This window comes from Balaenoptera ricei, chromosome 2, assembly GCF_028023285.1.
Source record: "Balaenoptera ricei isolate mBalRic1 chromosome 2, mBalRic1.hap2, whole genome shotgun sequence".
NCBI classification, from domain to species: domain Eukaryota; kingdom Metazoa; phylum Chordata; class Mammalia; order Artiodactyla; family Balaenopteridae; genus Balaenoptera; species Balaenoptera ricei.
Genome location: NC_082640.1, coordinates 152,087,816 through 152,108,981, shown reverse-complemented (window position 1 = coordinate 152,108,981; position 21,166 = coordinate 152,087,816). Strand labels below are relative to the sequence as shown.

At 37.0% G+C, this 21,166-nt stretch overlaps 1 protein-coding gene across 3 annotated transcripts in view; it reads right to left on the bottom strand.

The window, feature by feature from the left end:
- Positions 1 to 21,166, bottom strand: part of FUT8 (fucosyltransferase 8) — a 321,610-nt gene that overhangs the window by 203,653 nt on the left and 96,791 nt on the right. The window contains exon 3 of one of the 3 annotated variants that reach the window (XM_059915752.1): positions 592 to 682. The exons of the other annotated variants lie outside the window; for them this stretch is intronic. The gene's annotated coding sequence lies outside the window, so the exon portion shown is untranslated. The remainder of the gene's footprint in view (positions 1 to 591; positions 683 to 21,166) is intronic. 3 annotated transcript variants of the gene reach the window in all.

Genomic DNA, 21,166 nt, shown 5'->3' with positions numbered 1-21,166 from the left:
TGAAAAATGGAAAAGAATGCTCTAAAAGTCTCACTTTTAATTTGCTGAATATAAAATATATTCCTGAGACCCCCACATTCCTGAAACCCCAAAACAAAGTCAATGTCTAAGTAAAACTGAGACTTAGTACTTGACACAGTTTCTAGCTAAAGTAACAATCAACAAAATGGATCCAATTATGGCAGTTTACAAGAGATAAAGAAATGAAAACATCAAAAGCAAAAAACAAACAAAAAATATTAAGACTATCTAGTCATGTCAGGTGGCTATATATGTAAAAATAAACTATTCAGCTGAGAATGGCTATGTAAAAGGGACAAGACAGCCTAGCAGACAGAGCACAGAACGTAGTCCTGCTCCAAAAAACTGCTGTATGATTTTTTGAAAGTCATCGTATCATCTCTAGAGCTGAAATAATGTAGACTCAGTGGAATCTTTTGAGGAATAACGATATGACATAAATAAATAATACAGTGTTTTCTGGGTGAGAAAACACTACCTAAAGAGAAAAGGGTTTTCTAACCTTTTAAAAGAGAAAATTTTGATTTATTTACAAAGTTACTTAAATATTAAGCGTGAAAAATGGCTTACCTTTCTTCCCCTAGAACATAAGAAGATGAAGAAATCACATATTTCCAATGGAAGATATTACTGCTTGAATCTGGGTCACTAAAATTACCAACTGTTTAAAATGAGACAAAAGAAAGCAGTAACATTAATTATCTACAACTATACATTTTCTTTGTTGTTAACATGAAACTTTACTTACAGGAAACCTCAAGGCCCCTCAGGCCTTGAAGAGATATATGTCTCTAGGTTTGAACTCTCCAGGGAAATCTTTGAAGCAGAGATTGGACAAATAGTTAAAACTATTTAAACAATTCCTGTTCACGAAATGTAAATGGTTTTCTTAACTAAAAAAAAATTTTTAGTATTTACTGTTATCACCTTACTTTAATCCTTTTTCCCTAAAAAGGAAAACATTAAAGTCCAGCTAATATAAAAAGGCCTCACTGTTTTTTTTTTTAAAAAAAAAAAAAAAGAAAAAAGGCGGGGAGAGGAATATTCAAACAGCTTCAAGGACAAAAAGCATGTTCTAGACCAGCTCATATTTACAGTTCCTCATCTAGAATTCAACTAACATCCAACTGCAGCAATCAGCCAAGCTTGGCAAATTAAAATAACAGTAATTTTGACAGATTATCTTCTATAAATATTCAAATATGGACGTTTGTGTGCATGCAAGGGTCTCTATATGCCAATCAAAATGCTTTGTTTAGGATCCTAAAATTGAGTATTTTTTCACCCCTCATTTCTGTAGGGGTGCCCTGAATCCTTAACTTTCATTTTAACTCTTTCACCTCAACTGATAAAGAGGCCAATTATTTCAATTCCGTGACCTGAATTGTATTATCTACAGCCTGAATTTAAAAAATTTAAGAGTAACATTCATAAAAAGAACCAAAAGACAGAAACAAAGAACCTAGGATCTTAAAAATCTAGGTCTGTAAAGACAAAAGGAAAGATCCAGGAATTGGGGGCAGTGGGGATGAGGGAGGTAGGCAGAGGATCTTGAAGGATGGCAACTGAATAACTTTTTAGTCATGTGATCAGGTATGCCTTGGTAAAGTAAAATCCAAATGTAAAGAGCAATTAACAACTTCATAAATTTAGGCTGTATGCAAAGTTCAATTAAGGTAGACTACCATTTATTTGGCTCAAGGAAAGAAGATCCTGTGCTTTGATGACAACCTGAAGTACATCAAAGTGTCAAAAGTGGAAAAATGCATTTAGTATGAAATTCAAACCAAATTTTTGAAATCCATAGATAGCCCTATTTAATCAAGAATAATGGCTTTAATGAGCACAAGCTATCTGATGCATGAATTTTCTAATTGTCCTCCTATCCTATCTCCCATTAGTTTCCCTTAAACATATACACAATTACTAAAAAGCCTCAGATGTTCTAGGAAAACTACAAATGATTGGCATGCCTCTGCGTCTAGAGCAGCATCAAAATTATGGAAGAAAAGTCAACCTATTCTGAGGCACTGTCCATCTAGTGCCACCTGGAAAGAAACAGCTATAAATACCTCTACTAAAATTGCTCAAAATATTTCTAGAAAGTGGGCTTGCAAGAAACTCTTACTTAATGATCCACTCCATTCAACCACCCAAAACCAGGTCCAACAATGGATCCAAGCCAGACCAGTGGTTTGTTCTCAAAGCAGGAAAGAGAGAAGAAAGTTTGGTCTAGGGACCAGTAGCTTCGGCCTCCACTGGGAGTTTCTTAGAGATGCAGAATCTCAGGCCCTAACCAGTGACATACTGAATCAGAATCTGCATTTTAACAAGATTCCCAAATAATTCACATACATATTAAACTTTGAGAAGCTCTGCAGGAAGAATATTAGAATGAGAGAGAAGGTATAATCTTCTGTTCAAAGGTTAGTTCCCACTGTGGGCCACTGTTTGGCCAATAAGCAACCAATTTTTAACCTCTGGTTTATCATTACTCCTACAATTTTTGTATTTTGAATAAGGGATCTTGAAAAACAGAAATCCCTTTAGAGTCAAAGGAATGAGTAATCGACTCTCAGTTCCCAAGAAAGGCTGGAACAGTTATCTTAGAGCACGTAGTCCTGTCTCATGCCCCCAAATCACATTAGCTAGACAAGTAATTTAAAAATAATAATAACTCCTTTCATTCTAAATCCTAGACACTAAGAGCATGCGGGATCCCTGTAGCTAAGAAAGAGACCAAGAGAAGAGGAGAAGGCTATATGTGCTGGTTATTCAGCTACAGTCTCTCCGCAGCAAATCCACCCTTTAATACTCAGCTCAGTAATGCTGAAAATAGAACTCTGGAAACTACTCTTCTCTTTTGCCAGTTAGCCTCCTCATACTGCCAATAAGAACACTAAAAGGAGAAACTTGCTTTTTCCACTCAGCATTGCCCTAGCACAGGCCCTCCACCCCAGCAGCAGCAGTTGGTGACCGCCAGAAGTTTTCTCTGGCACTCTCAGAAGTACCAGCAACAGCCAGACAGTACCCCCTGCAGAAGTTCTGAGCCCCAGCCCTCTGGATGATGGATGCTTTCTGCAATTTTTGACTCTGTGTTACTCCAGTGTTCCCCTTTTGCCTTTTCAGCCTCCGACACCTGTATAACCCACTCCCTGTATTAAATTTTCTTGGTAGAAATATCTAGTGTAGATTGTTTCCCTGTCCAGATTCTAACTGATATATCATGACTAGATGGAATAAAATTTCAGCAAGATTTGATCAGTTTGGAAAACTACTTTCCCAAAACATGATAATCCATGAGAAAATATTTACTACCTCTCCTCAAAAATATGTACAAGAAGGGAAACAGAGGCAAGAAGTACAGTTGAGAAAGAAAAAAGAGGGAATATAACCTAAGAAAGTAATGTACTAAAACAAATATCATGGTGGAAAACACACTTTAGCTCCCAAAAGCATAAAGAAAGGGCCAATAAAAAGTCTGAAACAAATATAAGTTTTCCACCTTAATAAAAATCACAGAATTTAAGAAGTGGAAGGAACTTTATTCTTCTGCCTCTGCCGCTGTTCAGTTTTGTTAAAGCAATTTTATATTGAGTTTGAATTACTATACTTTCAGGAAGCTGTTGAGAAATTAGGGAGAATCCAAAGAAGATTACAAAAATGATGAAAGCAATAGGAAATAGAAGCCATGAAGAAGGTTTCAAGGAGTCAAACTTTTTAGTCCAGTATAGTGTGAAGATAACTTCAAGCCAAAATTATTAGCTGCCTCCTAGTTAAAGAGTTCTAACCAGCTATGCTTCATCATCCCTACAGATGCTTAAAGGGATAGAAGATAATAGTAAATGAAGACATAAAATGGAGCTACTTAGCTTACTGACTCTCCTTCACATCACTAAAGTAGTAGTTCTTACTGCTATTCACACACAGAATGACCTAGAATATTTTTTTACAAAAAAGAAAAAAATGATAATGATGATGATAATGTCCAGAACACTAATGCCAGAGATCTGATTTAACTAGTCTGAGGTAGAGCCTAGGCATGTTTTTTTAAAAACAAAAACAAAAAACACCCAAGTGTTTATAAAGTACTGACAGAAGGATTCAGAACCACTAGTAGGACATTCTATAACTTTAATACTCAAGGCATGATCTAAAGACTAACTACATCCAGATTACCTGTGGAGCTTGTTAGAATAGGAGCATCTCAGGACTATTCCAAAGCTAGTAGGAATCTACATGTTACCAAGATCCCCAAGTAACCTGTATGCACGTTGAAGTTTGAAAAACATTGTTCTATAACAGTTTGAAAAGGGTGTGCGAGAGAGAGGATGAGTGTGTGTGTGTGTGTGCGTGCGCGCACGCACGCATGTGCACAATATTCCAGCCTAAAAATAACTTTCTAAATTAAGCTTTTCTAAAGTTTTAAAATATTAATTTTGTTAACTTTTAAAGTCTACTAGCATCTAGTGAGACTACTATTTTAGTGAGTGAATAATAACTAATACATATTCAGCCTGTACTATTTGCAGGCATTGTTCTTTACTAAATGATTTAATCCCCAACACGTGTAAAAAGTAGATAATTTTATAATCCCTGTCTTACAGATAAAACTGAGGCAAGAGTTATATAAAATAAATAACCTGCCCCAGGTCACACAACTAGTAAGTGGTAAAGCTGAGAACTGAACCCAGATAGTCTTGTTTAAGAGTTTATACTCTTAACCACAAAAAATAATACTATGTTTACCAATACCATACCAAAACATTTTGAAATAATTCAGAAGGAAAGTATAATTATTGGAAATAAAAATGCTATAAGAGTAAAGGGAAAAAAATCAGTGTGCTTTTCTCTGATTTAAAAGGAAAAATATCAACAGTTATAATAGTAATATAATCACATCAATACTGTTATGGGTTTGTGGCCCACACTTAAAGCAGAGAGGAACATGACAGAAAAGACAGTAACTCAGATTACCTGTAACGCCACCACTGTCAATATTTTGGGGTGAGTGAAAAACATACCAATACTGCACACGGGCCTCCTATGAAAGAAAAATGTCTGGAGACAACCACTTTGCTCTCTGTATTTGGGAAATAACTGAAACCCCATGTTAGGAGACATTCTCCGTGATGCCTCCTTAATTCACCCTTCACTCTTACCGCCACCGCCCCCTCCTCAGAAAAGAAAAGGACATAAGGCTATGATTATTTTTCACAATGAAACAGGCATGATATAAAATGTAGTCTGATTTTTCTCCTCTTCTGTACCTCACCACTCCTAACTTCTAAAAAAGTTCACTCTCTGCTTCTGTCACAACAGAAGCAAAATCTCCAGTCCCAGGAAGACCCAAATGATTCTTCTGAAAATGCTGAAGCCTACTTTTAAAGAAGAGGTCAGACAATAGGCTCAATAAAAGACCTACTAGAAAGGTTTAATAATTCATGTGAATTCTAAATAGCACAACAGAATATAGCCAAAGTTCCCAGAGATAAATAATATTATTGTATTGGCAAACAGATTGAGTTTAAAATATGCAAAATTATATCCTATGAGTATTTAAAGCAGAGCAACAATGTCTATGATGTTTTAGCTTCATTCAGTCCAAGGACACTCCCAAAAAGTAAAGTGTACAATAATACCTTTTTCATTAACAATGACAAAGCCCTGGTGACCTCATTTCTGAGAATGAACAAAACTACAGATATTAAAAATGGAGTTCCTTAACCCACAGAGTTATTAAAGTGGATGCTGGAGCCAGAAAGATTTGGGGGCTAAAGATACCAATGCAAAGACTCACTGAAATGGAGTCTTCTAAAGACCTAAGTGTAAAATCATGACTTGAAGCCAATTCATTGGCTCCTTTAGGTAAGGTTTTACATGAAGAATCTAAGAAAGCTGAGGTTCATGTGAAGCACTGTAGGGATGAAACCTGATTTCCCAAACTGTGGATTTGGAGTAGGACTTCCCAGGAAGCCAACATACACAAAACCCAGAAGAAGAGTGTGCTTAGGAGGGAACACAACCGTCAAAAAACACAGAAGCTGAGCATTCCTGATATGACTCTTTCATTAACTAATATGACTAATAAAGTGACCCATACCAAAACTCCTTGAAAATTTCCATCAGGTTTTAATTATCATATTAGTTATGTAAATTATTTATAGTTATATTTTCCTTTCTAGTTACCACCAGAAAACCACTCTCTTCACCTCTCTACCTATCTTCATAATAGTATGTTCTCAATCTGCCTTACTTTCCTACCCTATTCAAAAAGACTACATTATTTGAATAATAAAGTAAAATATGCTATATTTATGAAAAAATTAAAATATACCTCAAAGAAGTGATATTTACTAAATAATAGTTGAATGAACAAATATCACTACCCTCCTACCCTCATAACATGGAAAAAATTTAATGGAAAAAATTTACCAGCTCCATCACCAAGAAAATAGAAAGCTTATTATATCAAAGAAACACAACTATTTAAAAACCACTAGAATCATTTTTTAATCATCAGAAGAATAAATTGAAAAAGATGATTCTCAAAATTCATGGTGAATCAGAACTATTTATTAAGCTCGTAAAACTGCAGAATCCAAGCTCCGTGACCAGAGATTCTGATTCATAAAGTCTGAGTTTCTAAAGATGAACCCAAAACTCTACATTTTAACAAGCTTCCTAAGTGATTGCCATGCAGATTATCCTTGGACTACACTTTAATATATACTTCACCTTCAATCCACTGTCAACTCCTCAATAAGTCTTTGAAGTCTGGTCAGAATGCCCACTCCTGAGTCTTATCTTAACAGCCTCAACTTCTACTTAAACTACATGCTTGTAACTAACACAGAGAAAAAAATTATAGCAACCAGTTATTGGACATATATTACTATGGGCTATAAAACTTCGCATGATCTATTATATATACATAAGAATTAAATGATATTTTGCACGTAAAGTACATAGTACAGTGTCTGGCTAAAACAAATAAATGCTCAATAGAAGTAGCTGCTAGTTGAAAACTAATGTCCACCCAAAAACCTACACATGGTTGTTTATAGTAGCTTTATTCATAATTGCCAAAACTTGGAAGCAACCAAAATGTCCTTCAGTAGGTGAATGGATAAGTAAACTATGGTACATCCAGACAGTGAAATACTTACTATTCAGTGCTAAAAAGGAATGAGCTATCAAGTCATGAAAAGACATGGGGGAACCTTAAAGTGAATGAAGTCAATCTGAGAAGGCAACATAGTGTATGATTCCAACTAATATGCCATTCTGGAAAAGGAAAAACTATGCAGACAGTAAAAAGATGAGGAATTATCCAGGGCTGGACGTTGGGGAGAAGGGATGAAAAAGCACAGAGGATTTGGGGGCTGCAGTGAATGTACTCTTTATGATTTTATAATGATAAATACATATCATTATATATTTGTCCAAACCCACAGAATGTACAACATAAAGAGTGAATCCTAAGGTAAACTGTGGACTTTTGATTATGATGTGTCAATGCAGATTCATCAATTGTAACAAATGTACCACTCTGGTGGGGAATGTGGACAATGGAGGAGGCTATGCATGTGTAGGGGCAAAGCATACACAGGAAACCTCTGTACCTCCCTTTCAGTTTTGCTGTGAACTTAAAACTGCTCTAAAAAAAACTGTCTTTATTAAAAAAACAAACAGTAAACTGTCATTATCCCTAACAGCAGAGATATTATTTTGCAGGGGTCCTCCTAACAACCCTAAGAGGTGGTTGCTATTATTGCCAAATTGCAGTTAAGGAAACTAAGATTTAATAACTTCCCTGGGCAAGTAACTTGAGCAGAGATAGTTAAGGAGCAGAGACAGGATTCAAGAGAAACCAAGTAACTCCAAAACCTGAACCCTTTAACCTAACTTCCTGAAGCAGCCAGGCAACAACAGCCACTACAAAACCACTCCAACAGTCATAACCACCCTTTACAAGAATTTTCCTGAGTCATCTCCAGGTCAGTCATGACCTAAGCACACTCTTCACAACATTCCTATACGTCTAAGAATTTAAAAAGGACAGGCATAGGACTCTGATGGATGGCTGAGGACAGTTAATTGTAATAACCAACCAATATTAAGTATGGGTTATTGAATGTTCGAACTACTTTGCATTAAGGAATGTTCTAATAAATATAATACTTAATGAGTGTTTAATGTTTTCACAGCACTTTAGAATTATAAGTTACTAATAACTCCATGACAAGGGTCAATATGACTGTTAACCTTCCAGCAGAAAATATGAACAGACAGGTTAATAAAATCTAGTCTAAAGTTAAACAGCTAACGCTAAATAACTTTAGATTTCATTAACCTGTCAAACTCAGTCTTGGGACTCTCCACAGATAAGGACTATGATCCTTAGTTAAGAGTCTAAGAAGCCACAGGGGGGGTCAATTCAAAATAACTAAGACTTCTATATTTCATCCACACAAAATATGAACATAGTAAGTATGAAATTCAAAGTTCTCTAACATGATGTTTCCTACTCAAATTTCATAAAATTTTATTATGTTCCTAATGATTAAGTTTTGTATATGAATCATTTATTTTTTGAAACACTGTAACTTTTCTCAAAATATCTGTTTTTCCCCTCATCTCAAATTGCTCCCAGGTGGCTACTGCTTTCTTTCTTCCAAGTATATTTCTAGCTTGCTTCTTCCCACAACCCATCCCCAAAATGGTAAGCATTGGTTTCCACAAACCTGCCTTACCCCCACCTGAACCACAACTGCATTCACAACAGATAAAACACAATTAGTCATGGCAAAAAAGATTTATATACTGATAACATCAGCATAGCACTAAAACTACAAACTCAGAAAATGAAAATTACTGGTAAAAGTGCATTCTATTCTGTTAAACTGTACAGAGCAGAACTTGTATTTTAACCCGGTATCTCTTAAGTTAACACAAGCCTTACAGTTGTTACTTAGTTTTATAAATCTTACAGTTTTACAGATAACTCTCTAAGAAGATTTTTAATGAAATGCATTAAAATTAGGCTCTTAGCCAAATAAAATATGATACATAATACAGGACAATATACATATATAACTCAGCCAGAAAGAACACATACCTCTCATTTGTTCACTGTCTTCTTAAAGGAAATAAAATCTTCACTACCTGTCCCATACAGAGAGCCTGATTCACTGGAGTGCTACTGCCCAAGGAACCCCAGTACTGCAGGAGGAAGCCAGAGATTGAACACTTCCTTCTACTGGAGATCTGCTCATTAAACATGTAAAAGTAGGTATCTCCATTATCTAAATTTTTACAAAGAACACATATTACACTTTAATAGTTAGAAAAGATTTAGTCATTTTTTTATGTGATAAGTTTATTTTGTTGAGGTTTTTCTTTTTCTCTTCTTTTTTTTTTTAAGGAAAAAGCAGATTTTAGAAATCCCTGCCTGAAGAATGATGTAACCTTAAACATATTAAATCCCATAAAAGCAAATCAGTGAAATCAGTGAGGTTGTGAAGGGTTCCAGACAGAGGCACAGAGTCCCTGAACCAACAGACACCACATTTCATGAGTAAGAACTGTGTGCTTCTCTTCCAGAGCTGTCTACAGAAAAAGCACTATGCTCTTTATATAAAACCAGGGTCCAGAACTTATATAAAGACCACAGAAAGTATTTGGAATGCCCTAGAAGTCCCTCTAACTATAACCCACAGTACCGCAAACGACAGGAAGCCTAAATGACAGGAAGCCTAAACATTTGGTAAATCCTTCCCTACCTCTTCTTACTAAGTATAAAAAATGTTCCCCCTCCTAAGCAGATTCTCTGGACACAACTGAAGAGTGATGCCTTTCCGCCCCAGATTGCCCTCCACTCCTCCACAGAGGGTGAATAAGCCATCTAGTTGTAATTCAGTCAGAAATTTTTTAAGAACATATCTTTTAATGGTATAAAAATGCACTGTCCATTAAGGTAGTCAGTAGCCAAATGTGGCCACTGAGCATGTGAAATATGGCTAGTTTAAACTGAGAAATGTTGTAAGTGTAAAATACACACTGATTTCAAAGACTTAGTAGGAATAAAAGAATGTAAAATATTTCATTAATTTTTTATTAGTTTAAATAATATTTTGATATATTAGGTTAAATAAAATATATTATTAAAACTAATTTAACCTGTTTCTTTTTACCTTATTTAATGTGGCTACCAGAAAATTTTAAATTACATGCATGGTTCACATTATATTTCTATTGTACAGTGCTGATCTATATAAACTAGTGATCATAAGCCCTTACTAAATTTCCTATATCAAGTTTTCATGCTTATATAGCATCATAAAATCTAGTCCTTACAAGAGCCTCACAAAAATTCCCTTTCCCCCTGATTTGCACAGTAGATTATATTCAGGTTCCTTCCTTTCTGATACCATCATTCAATCTTAAAATGTTGAATAAATTCTATATTTCACCTCCTCCACCACCACCACCTAAACCAAGTTATTACCAGCCTTAAAATGTTCATCTTTTATCTCTAATGGCTATCACACTTAGAGAAGGAAAGGCAGAGAAGTTTTCCCAGAGGGGTCTCCAAGTTATCTTTAAGAAGCAATATGTGGTAGCATTAAGGGTTTGGTCTCTAGAACCAAAAAGCATGAACCCTGCCTTCTACTGTGCAAAGCTCAACTCCCTCATCTGTAACAAGGGTAAATACTATTAAGTTATCACAATGTTAAATTAATATTTCATTTAACTAATTTCAATATTAAAATATCAATACCATAGGTTGTTGTAAGATAAAATAAGAAAAGCATTTAGGACAGCATCTCGGACTTTAGTGCTAATAAGTGTTAGCTATTATTGTTATCATTATTTCCTTTTTTGTCCTGCTTCCTGAACCTATCATTCTCTTTCTACTCCTGGCTGTTCCATCAATAGGTTCTCTCTTCAGTCAAGCCTGCAGCATATCCAACAAAATGTGAAGTATACACAACAGCAGATGGAGAGGGAGGTCATTTGGGGCCAACAAAAACAAAGAACGCCAAACACAAGAGCCCATAAGAAAAGTGTACTGCATCGCATAACAGAAAGATTCTTCGGTATGAGGAAAGCTAATTCTGGGACCCTGTAAAAGGTATCTTCAAGGGGGTTGGAATAGATGTTCCTAAGGTCCCCTTTTAATCAAACTCTATGCCCCTGTCAAAGTATCCAACCCAGATGTTAAAATCTGGACCCTATTCTATTGATAATACTCAACAAGACTAAAAACTGTACGTTCTTTGTGACACTTTGACTCAGCTACTGACTCATACCCGTACACCTAAAAATTAACAAGCTCCTATCTGCATCTATTGGAGAGCCTAAGTTTAGACCTCTATCACATGGCAACCCATGTTAAAAATCTGTCCACTCTTACCTAAAAGCTCAAAAAGCAGAATATATATATATATATATATATATATATATATATGAAAAGGTCAAAATGCTCACTTTGTCACTTGTGGTGTACTGAGTCTCATGGACCTAGAGCAGATTCAGGTGAGTAGCTCTTTAACTTAAGCCAAAATTTAGTTCAGCTTAACATCCCATTATCCTTTCATATTCTGTCACATATTGTAGACATTTGCATTGTATATTTTATTTCCTACTTCCCCAAATTAGACATAAAGTATATCTTAAAGGCAAGGACTATATCTTCCTTAATTCAAAACTCTACAACCTTAATTCTGACATATTGGATACACAAATATTTGTGATGATAGATTGAATCTATAGTTATAGTATAAAACAATATTATTTACCTTTGTGAAGTCTTCGGTTTTTAAAACAATTTCACGTGATTTCATTAGATTATTCCAGTAATCCTATAGTCACATCAAAGATATAGTCTCATTTTTTATGAAGTACCTGAATCTCAAAAGTCTGATTAACTAATTAAAAATTATTCACTTTAGTATGTCTTAATAAGCAAGCTTTTAGTCCCAGACCATGCTGGTCATAAGTGACAAAAGCCAGAACTGCACTGCACTGTATCACACCACGCTAGAGCCTTTCTCAGAGAGAACCCATAAGGGAAGGAAAGAAATGAAAGAAGACAGTGACAACAAGTTTTGATAATGAGATAAATGTATGGCCAATCCTTAAATAAAACTGAATTGCTTTTCACATTTCATTTTTCCTATCTTATTAAAGTCTCAAAGTTTTATTTTCCTTCCTAAGAGTTTCTCTCTGTTAAGTTTCTTCCTTTATCCTCACAGGATTAGTTGTACCTTCATCAACAAATTATACTCCATCTCAAATTTTACCTGCTATCTGCCCTCATACGTATAAGCCAAACTATGTTTTAAAAGTTATGCGGTTTAAAAGTTTCCTTATTCTGCTTTAATGAATGTTTTACTATTCACTTGAATTCACCAGTATTCTCTGAAATGGCTTTTGTTCAAAGCTACCCTCTCTAAAAATAACCTACTATATAAGTTCACATTCTGCTGATATATCCACTAGACTTATGTGAGAAAAGAATTGGCAGCTTCTCTATAAAAGTACCTACAATGAACAATCAACATTAGCTGACACTAAGATAATAAAAGCAAGTTAACTTGCTAGCTATTGTCACTACTGAGTTCATATTTAGAACGTCCTATAAACCTCTCATTTAATCAATGACTTAATGTAATTCACTTGACTTCTCTGAATCTGTTTCCTTACGTGCAATAATTAGAAAGTTGCTCTAGATCTTTGGAATTTCTTCTAAGTTCTAAAGAGTTCCTGAGCCTGGGGATTTAAATCCAAGTTTATTTACCCTCTAAAAGTTGATTTATTATTTTAATGAAGCTATTTGCACCTTTTCTATCTACTGTACTTGAAGGTAAGGGCTATATATCTTTGTATCCTTATCCCTTTGAACGTGGTGCTATGCACATACAGGCATGTTTCAGCTGCCTTTCTACCTTAAGAGTTAAATTGTTAGCTTTGGCAGAAGACTCTTTCAATTCCCTATGTGTGATTCAATGGCAAATCACTACAATTTCTGAGAAGATAACACTGTAAAATTAGGTTAAAATCCAAGTTATGTTATTATAGCCCAGGATCGATATTCAGCATGACTAGCATCCACAAAAGAGATGGTAATTAACTGGGACAGGGAGACTGGCCCTAAACCTTGCTCTTAGTCACAATTCTTCATAACCCTTATATCCATTTCCCAACTGATGAACTGAAAACCAGACCTTAGAATGACATCCACATCCCTAGATCATAAAACTATAGGAAGGAAGAGTGAGGGAAACATTAACATGGATGTGTATTTTACTTCTGATTCAATCTAATAGAACTTGCTCCAAAAATTAAGAAATTTACCAAATTTGTTCTTAGATAAGGTGAAAGGCAATTTCCTCTTACAGTAAAATTTGAAGAAATATTTTTTTAAAAACATAGACATAAGGTTTTTTTAGGTATTTCCAGTCAACTTGTAATAATGTCAACATTAGCTTAAATTTAGATTGAAAGCCTATTATCCCTCTAAGTATTTTTAGTAGATGCCTAGGCCTTGATAAAAATCACTAAACTGTGTTTGGAATACTCATACATCTATAAAATTCAATGCAGAAACAAGCAGATGACAATCGTTTAACTGTGCATAGAACAGTAGGAAAACAAAAGTTTCTGGGAACCTTAATAAAGAGTCACATATAATCAGTACATCTGCATGCAGTTAAACACATGGCACTCCACTTTCGGGAATCCTGAGCTTACCAAAACTTTTACAACTAAATTTGGGTTACTTGGGGTGAGGGAAAGAGATGCGAAAGGGGAGTGAGGAGCCTTTAAAAACCCCTATTTTGACTAATCTGCAGCTGTAATTACAGCTGTTCTGAAGCTTTTCTTGGAACTGCCCAATTACATTTTTTTAAAATAATAATAACCAAAAGTAGTTTTAATGAACTGAAGAATTTGATAGGAGGACTTCTTCATAGTTAAAGGCTATTTCTGTTGTTTTTGCTCTGCAACTAATAGATAAGGATCGTTACATAAATGCAAGAAGCTTTCTCAGCTTCCTTGAATGTTGGAGTTTTAACATAAAAAAATACTTTAGAAAATGCACTGCACTTCCTTCCTTTAGTACTTTTGCAGAAACTCACATTTTATATTTCTCCTCCCTCGCCATGCCATCTATTTGGCACACCTATGAAACAAGTCTATGACCCAAAGCAGAAATATGTATGATATCAATAAACAACACATTGAATCTGTAACAGAGAAGAGCCAATTTTGACTCCATGTTGGATCTATTTCTTTGACTTTAGCCTTTGCTTTTCATTGCTTTTGTTATTATAATCATACATAATGGCCTACCTCAGGGAACCCTGCCCACCTGTGGATGGAAGAAATTAACACATCCCCTCCCCGAGGCTGGCCATTCCAGGAGATGTTTTGCAAGACTGATGGCCCTTTTTACTTTACCTCCTCCCTGCCTCTCCCTCTCTATTCTGCCTTTTTTACTTTACTTCCCTCTCTATTCCGCCTTTTTTACTTTACTTCCCTCTCTATTCCGCCTTTTTTACTTTACTTCCCTCTCTGATTCTATAAAAGAAACTGGCATCCAGACCCCTATAAGATGGTTTTTCTAGGGACCCTAGTCCACCACCTTATCTTCTCAGTCTGCCGGCTTTCCGAATAAAGTCATATTCCTTGCCTCAACACCTTGTCTCCCAATTTACTGGCCTGTCGTGCAGCGAGCAGAGCGAGCTTGGACTCGGTAACAAATCCTTTTGATATCATTCCAAATATACTCTCTAATAGTGTATTTACATTTTAAAAAAACGTTACATCATACACCAGAACAAATGAAGTTATACACATTGTAGACTCATTTTTGTATTATATTTTAGATATGATCAGCATCTTGGTTCTCTTGATAATTATTCATTCAAAGGGACAAATATTTAAAAATCACAAATGTCATTCCGGTCCAAGACGGCAACATAAGAGGCTCCCAAACTCACTGCCTCCCACAGACACAATGAATCTACAGCCAAACACGCAACAAGTTCCTCTGAAGGAAATTCAAGAACTAGTGGAGTGACTACTACACATACAGTGAAATGAGAAAAAACCTACATCGAATAGGTGGAAAGCCTGAGACATTCGTTTCGTAAACCCCACTCTCAGCACAGCAACATACAGTTGGGAGGGAATTCACAACTACTAGCTGCTCCCTAAAGAATGAAGAGTTTAGACCCAACATCTAGCACCCCAACTTTTAAGACTTCCATCTGAGGGATGGGCCCCCAAAACACCTAGCTCTGAAAGCCAATGGAGCTTGCATCCAGGAGACCCAGAAGCTATAGCAAACAAAGAAACAGTTCTCGGCGGGCTCTCTAGGGCTCTGTGGCTATCCCCCCAGGGCTCAGTGCAGAGGCAGCAGACAGAAGCAGCCTGAAGGTCAGGTTTCTAATTTAACACATATCTAAGGTCCAACTGCAATCCTCTCCAGAGATCAGGGAGGCCATCAATGTTCTCCCTCTGCCCCACTCCGGGTCGCCAGTGCACACATCTGGTGCCTAGATTTTGCAGCAGCTGCCCAAAGGACACACCCCTTGATAGACTGGCTCTGGTACCCATCAGGGCTTGTGTTCACAGGTTCAACAGGATTGTACCAAAGAAAGAAATAGTTCGTAACTGGCTATCTCCCTTCCCCAGGGCCTAACACAGAGGAAGGGGACAAAACACCCATCTCCCAATCATTTCCTGAAAGAGATCTAATTACCTACTTTAAAAGCTGTTGCCTGAGCGTCAGGCTTCTAGTTTAGCATGCATCTAAGAGACATCAATCCTCCCTGAAGACCAGAAGCAAGCAGACTATCTTGCATTCTCCCTGTAGATCACTCCAAATCATGAATATCTCCATGAAAGGAACTTGTACACATCTGGCACCCTCACTATTGTGGCTGCTACCCAGGGGTTGCACCCCTTGATTGCCCAGTTCTGGTACCAAGTCAGACTTATGTCCACAGGCCCCACAGACATTAGTAAACAAATAAATGGTTCTTAAGTGGCTAATCCCCAGGGCTCAACTTAGAGGAAAAGACAGAAGATCCCAGTCTTTCCCTGAAAGACATCTACTTGCATACTTTAAAAGCTGCCACTTTAGGGTCTAGCTTCCAATTAGCCTGCACAGAGGTGCTAACTGGTCTTCCCTTCTGGGACACTTGACAGGTCTTGTCATACGTCCAACTACAGGAAGCCATGAAGAAGGTGCCTTGGACAAATCACAAAGGTTTGAGAGACAACCAAGAGCTACAGCTGAACTGAATGAAAAGACTCATCATGTATAATACATGAGGCCATTCCATCAAGTCTAGAAGAAGTGGTTATTTACCTAATGCACAGAAACCAACACAGAAAGTCAAGGAAAATAAGGAAAAAGAGGAGTATGTTCCAAACAAAAGAACAAGACAAAACTCCAGAAACAAAGCTTATTAAAATGGAGATAAGTGATTAACCTGATAAAGAGTTAAAAATAATTGTCATAAAGATGCTCACCATAGATGAGAATAACACATGAACAAAGTGAGAATTCCAACAAAGAGATAAAAAATATAAGAGAGTACCAAACAGAAATCACACAGCTGAACAACACAATAAGTGAATGGAAAAACTCAATAGAGGGGTTCCACAGCAGATTAAATCAAGCTAAAGAAAAGACCAGCAAACTTGAAAACAGGGCAGTGAACTTCATTCAATCAGAGAAGCAAAGAGAAAAAAACAATGAAAAAGAATGAGTATAGTTTAAGGGAATTATGGGATATTGTCAAGCTGACCAATACACACATTATAGGAATCCCAGGAGAAGAAAAAGAGGCAGAAAGCTTCTTTGAAGAAAAAATGGCTGAAAACTTCCCTAACCTAGGAAAAGAAACAGACACTCAGATACAGGAAGTCTACAGTGTTTTAAATAAGATGAATCTAAGCTGAGATACATTATAATTAAATTACCAAAAGGTAAAGACAAGGACAGAATCGTAAGAGCAGCAAGAGAAAAATCACATGCTAAGGAAAAGAAAACCTCAATAGGATGTTCAGCAGGTTTTTTCAGCAAAATCTGAAAATTTTTTAAAGGACAGAAGGAAGTGGAATAATATATTCAAAGTGCTGAAAGAAAAAAACTACCAACCAAGAATACTCTCCCCAGCAAAGCTGTCCTTCAAAGTTGAACAAGAGATAAAGGGTTTTCCAGGTAAGTAAAAGCTGAATGAGTTTGGGGAGAGTTCCCAAGAGGGTGGAGTAGAAAGACCCCAAGTTTACCTCCTCTCATGGGCACACCAAAATTATAACTATTTATAGAACACTGAAAAAGACCAGAACTACCAGAAAAGATCTTCTACAAGTAAAGAGATAAAGAAGGAACCACAACAAGATAAGTAGGAGGGGGTGATGTCATGGTACAGTCAAGACCCATACCCACAGGTGGGTGGCCCAGAAACAGGAGAAAAATTACAATTGCGGAGGTTCTCCCCAAGAAGCAAGGGGTCTAAGCCCCACTTCAGGATCCCCAGCCCAGGGGTCCTGTGTCGGGAATATGAGACTCCAGAATGTTTGGTTTTGAAGGCCAGCAGGGCTTACTTTCAGGAGACCCAGAGGGCTGTGGGAAGAAGAGACTCTTAAAGGGCACATACAAAATCCCACATGCTCAGGGACCCAGGGCAGCCAGGGCAGAAGCAGTAATTTGAAAGGAGCCTGCATCAAACCTTCCTGTTGTTGATCTTGGAGAGTCTCCCAAAAAGGAAGGAGGCAACTGGAGCAGACACTGGGGACACAGACACTGGAGACAGACATTTTGGGGAGCTCCTTCTACCATGTGGACACTGGTACTGGCAAGCATCATTTTGGAATCCTCCCTCTAGCTTATTAGCCTCAGGACCCAGCCCTGCCCCTGCTGACCAGCCTGTAGGCACCAGTATTGGGACACCTCAGGCCAAGCAACTAATTGGGAGTAAACACATTCCCATCCACCAGCAGGCAGGCTGCCTTAAGATCCCTGAGCCCTGGATAAGACCCTGCCCACCAGAGGGCTTAGGACCTGACCGCACATGCCAGTGCACAGGCACAGACCTGGGACAACCCCCATCCCCCCCATCCCCCTCCCAGGACCTTTAGCCATAAACCCCAGGACTCAGCTCTGCCTACCAGTGGGTAGGCACCAGCCCCACAATGCCCTGTGCTCTAGCCTCGGGACTAGCCTTACCAACAAGCAGATGGACACTAGCCCCAAAACAACCACAGCACCATAGCCTGCTGTGCCAGGATTCTGCCCACCTACCAGCAGGCCAGAACCAGTCCTGGGACCAGACTGAGGGGGGTCAACCAAGCCTACCAGACTACTTACTAGTCAGACCATCACAACAGAAGGACCCATGCAACCCACATAGAGACGCCCCTAGAGCATATAGCTCTGGTGACAGATATCACCTCATACCTGGTAGAAAGGCTATTATCAAAAAGACAAGTGATACCAAGTGTTGGTGAGGATGTGGAGAAAAGGGAACTCTTGTTCACTGCTGGCAGCATTGTAATTGCAGCTACTATCAAAAACAGTATGGACGTTCCACAAAATATTAAAAATAGAACTACCATATAATCCAGCAACCCCACTTCTAAGCATATATCCAGAAGAAATGAAAACAGAGCCTCCAAGAGATAATCTAAACCCTCGTGTTCATTGCAGCACTATTCACAATAGCCAAGATATAGAAACAACCTAAATGTCCATCCTCAGATGAATGAATAATGAAGATGTGGTGTATATATACACAGTGCAATATTATTCAGTCATGAGAAAGAAAGAAATCCTGCCATTTGCAACAACATGGATGGGCCCTAAGGGCATTATACTAAGCGAAATAAGTCAGACAGAGAAAGGCAAATACCGCATGGTATCACTTTTATGTGGAATCTAAAAAAAAAAAGTCAAACTCATAAAAACAAAGAGTAGAAAAGTGCTTGTGAGGGACTGGGAAATGGGGGAAAGGTGGGTAGAGAGAGTTTGGTACAAGGGTATGAACTTTCAACTATAAGATAAAGTCTGAGGATCTAATGTAAAACATGGTTACTATCATTGATAACACTGTATTGTATAACTGTAATTTGCTAAGAGAGAACTTAAATGTTCTCTCACACACACACACAAAAAAAGATGAATAGATAAATAGGTGATGTGATAGATGTGTGAATTAACTAGATGGTGGGAATCCTTTCATAATGTATACACAGATCAACTCACCACGATGTACGCTTTAAATATCTTACGATTTTATTTGCCAATTATACCTAAATAAAGCTGGGGGGAAAGTAATAAAAAAAAATCACAAATCTATGGAACTTTCTAAATAACTGATTTGTTAATTTTAAAAATGTCCTAAGCAGCTGAGATTTTACATAGCATGTTTTTATTTCTGTCTGTGGGTAACAGGAATTTCTAGAAAAACATCAAGAGTAAATGAAGATACTTTCTTGAGAAGAAATAAAAAAGGATGTCTTTCAGAGTTCCCAACATTTAAAGATAGGGAGACTAAAAAAGATACTTCCCAGAAAATCAAAGAAAGCTAAAGTAGTGAACATTTGCTTTATATTGATATTATCAAATGTTACAAGTGGAGGAGAATGTCGTTTAAGGAGCAAAGTAATATATTACGAAGGAAAGGTTTTTGCCAGTGACTTACTATTTAGATGTAGATAAATCTGTTCTCTAACTTCCTCTGAATATCAAAAAGAGAAAGCCACATTACTGAAATTTTTGTGATCTTGTGCAGAACAAAAAAAATAACTTTCTCATAAGTTATGGAAAAGTACTTAAGTACACATGGTCATACTAAAATACTGATTACATCTGACACATTTACCCTGAGAGCTTCACAGTATATCAAATATATTTTCCATAGTTATGGTAAGCATATCCACGTAGAAATAGCAGATATACTAATCTTCGTATTTTTTTTTCATTCAAGCTGGTTTGAAAAGTACAAGATCTGTGGTGAGCTTGATCAGGAAAGAATAGGAAACTCACTTCTCTTTCTATATTCTGAAAAGTTAGGAAGAAATGCCCCAATAATCCTAAATATGATGGCTAAATAATGATATTTTCCTAAAGTCTAAAGAGGCCAATGTCTTCCATGGATACTTGTACTTAAACTGAAAGGTAAGCAAGCATTACAGGAAGAACACAGGGAGCCACAAAGCAAGAGGCAAACTCACAGATAATAAGAGGATTTGTGTATTCAAAGAGGACAAGGATAATTTAATTTAATTTCAAAGCATAGATTATATTTATAGGAGACTGTATACACTTGTAGTCAAAAAGTACCTCATAAAGGCAAAGAAATCACATGAGGCAGACAAGTCACCAAACTCAAAAATGAACAGTGTTAAGTATCAGCTCCTAGAAACCAGTAATGTATTAAAAAGATAAAAGAGAATAGCTAATCCATTCAGTCACAAACTGAGCTCCCTGAAACGCACAGGTAGGCTTTGAAAGGTTGCTCGCACCTACTAAAGTTTGCAAACTAGCTATTAAAAATGATCTCATTTGACTTCTGTTAGAATCATTACAGAAGAATAAGGCAAAAATTTTTTAAATCAATTGCAATTTAAGTTGAAGATGTGTCATCAACTAAAACAGCTGCTGCAAAACCCTATTCAAATCTCCCTTCCAACCATATGTCTACTTTGAAGCTTTTCATTATCAGACATTATTGTTTGCTCTACTGCAAAGCACCTACATAACAGGATCCAAAACACAGTGCAAAGAATACAGGAAGCAAAGCCTGAGAGAACTTTTCAGCACTACAAAATACTTAATTCCTTGTTCTTTGAAGTTTCATAAAGATATTTCCTTCTGAGATCAAGAGCTAGAAGGGGTCTCAAATCATGAAGGTAAAGGGCCCTCATACGTGGGTCTTGGGGGAGAGGGGTTGCGGGGTTGGGAAAAGACTGCAAGAACCAATGATAGAAAAATCTACTGTGAAGACACTAAAAATCTGGGAATTTTCCATTGGCCCTCTCATGTCCCCAGTAGCTGCTTCTCCCCAACCTTGCTGATAAAATCCAAATTGCCCAATGGCTGCTAATCTACAAGATCAATTCT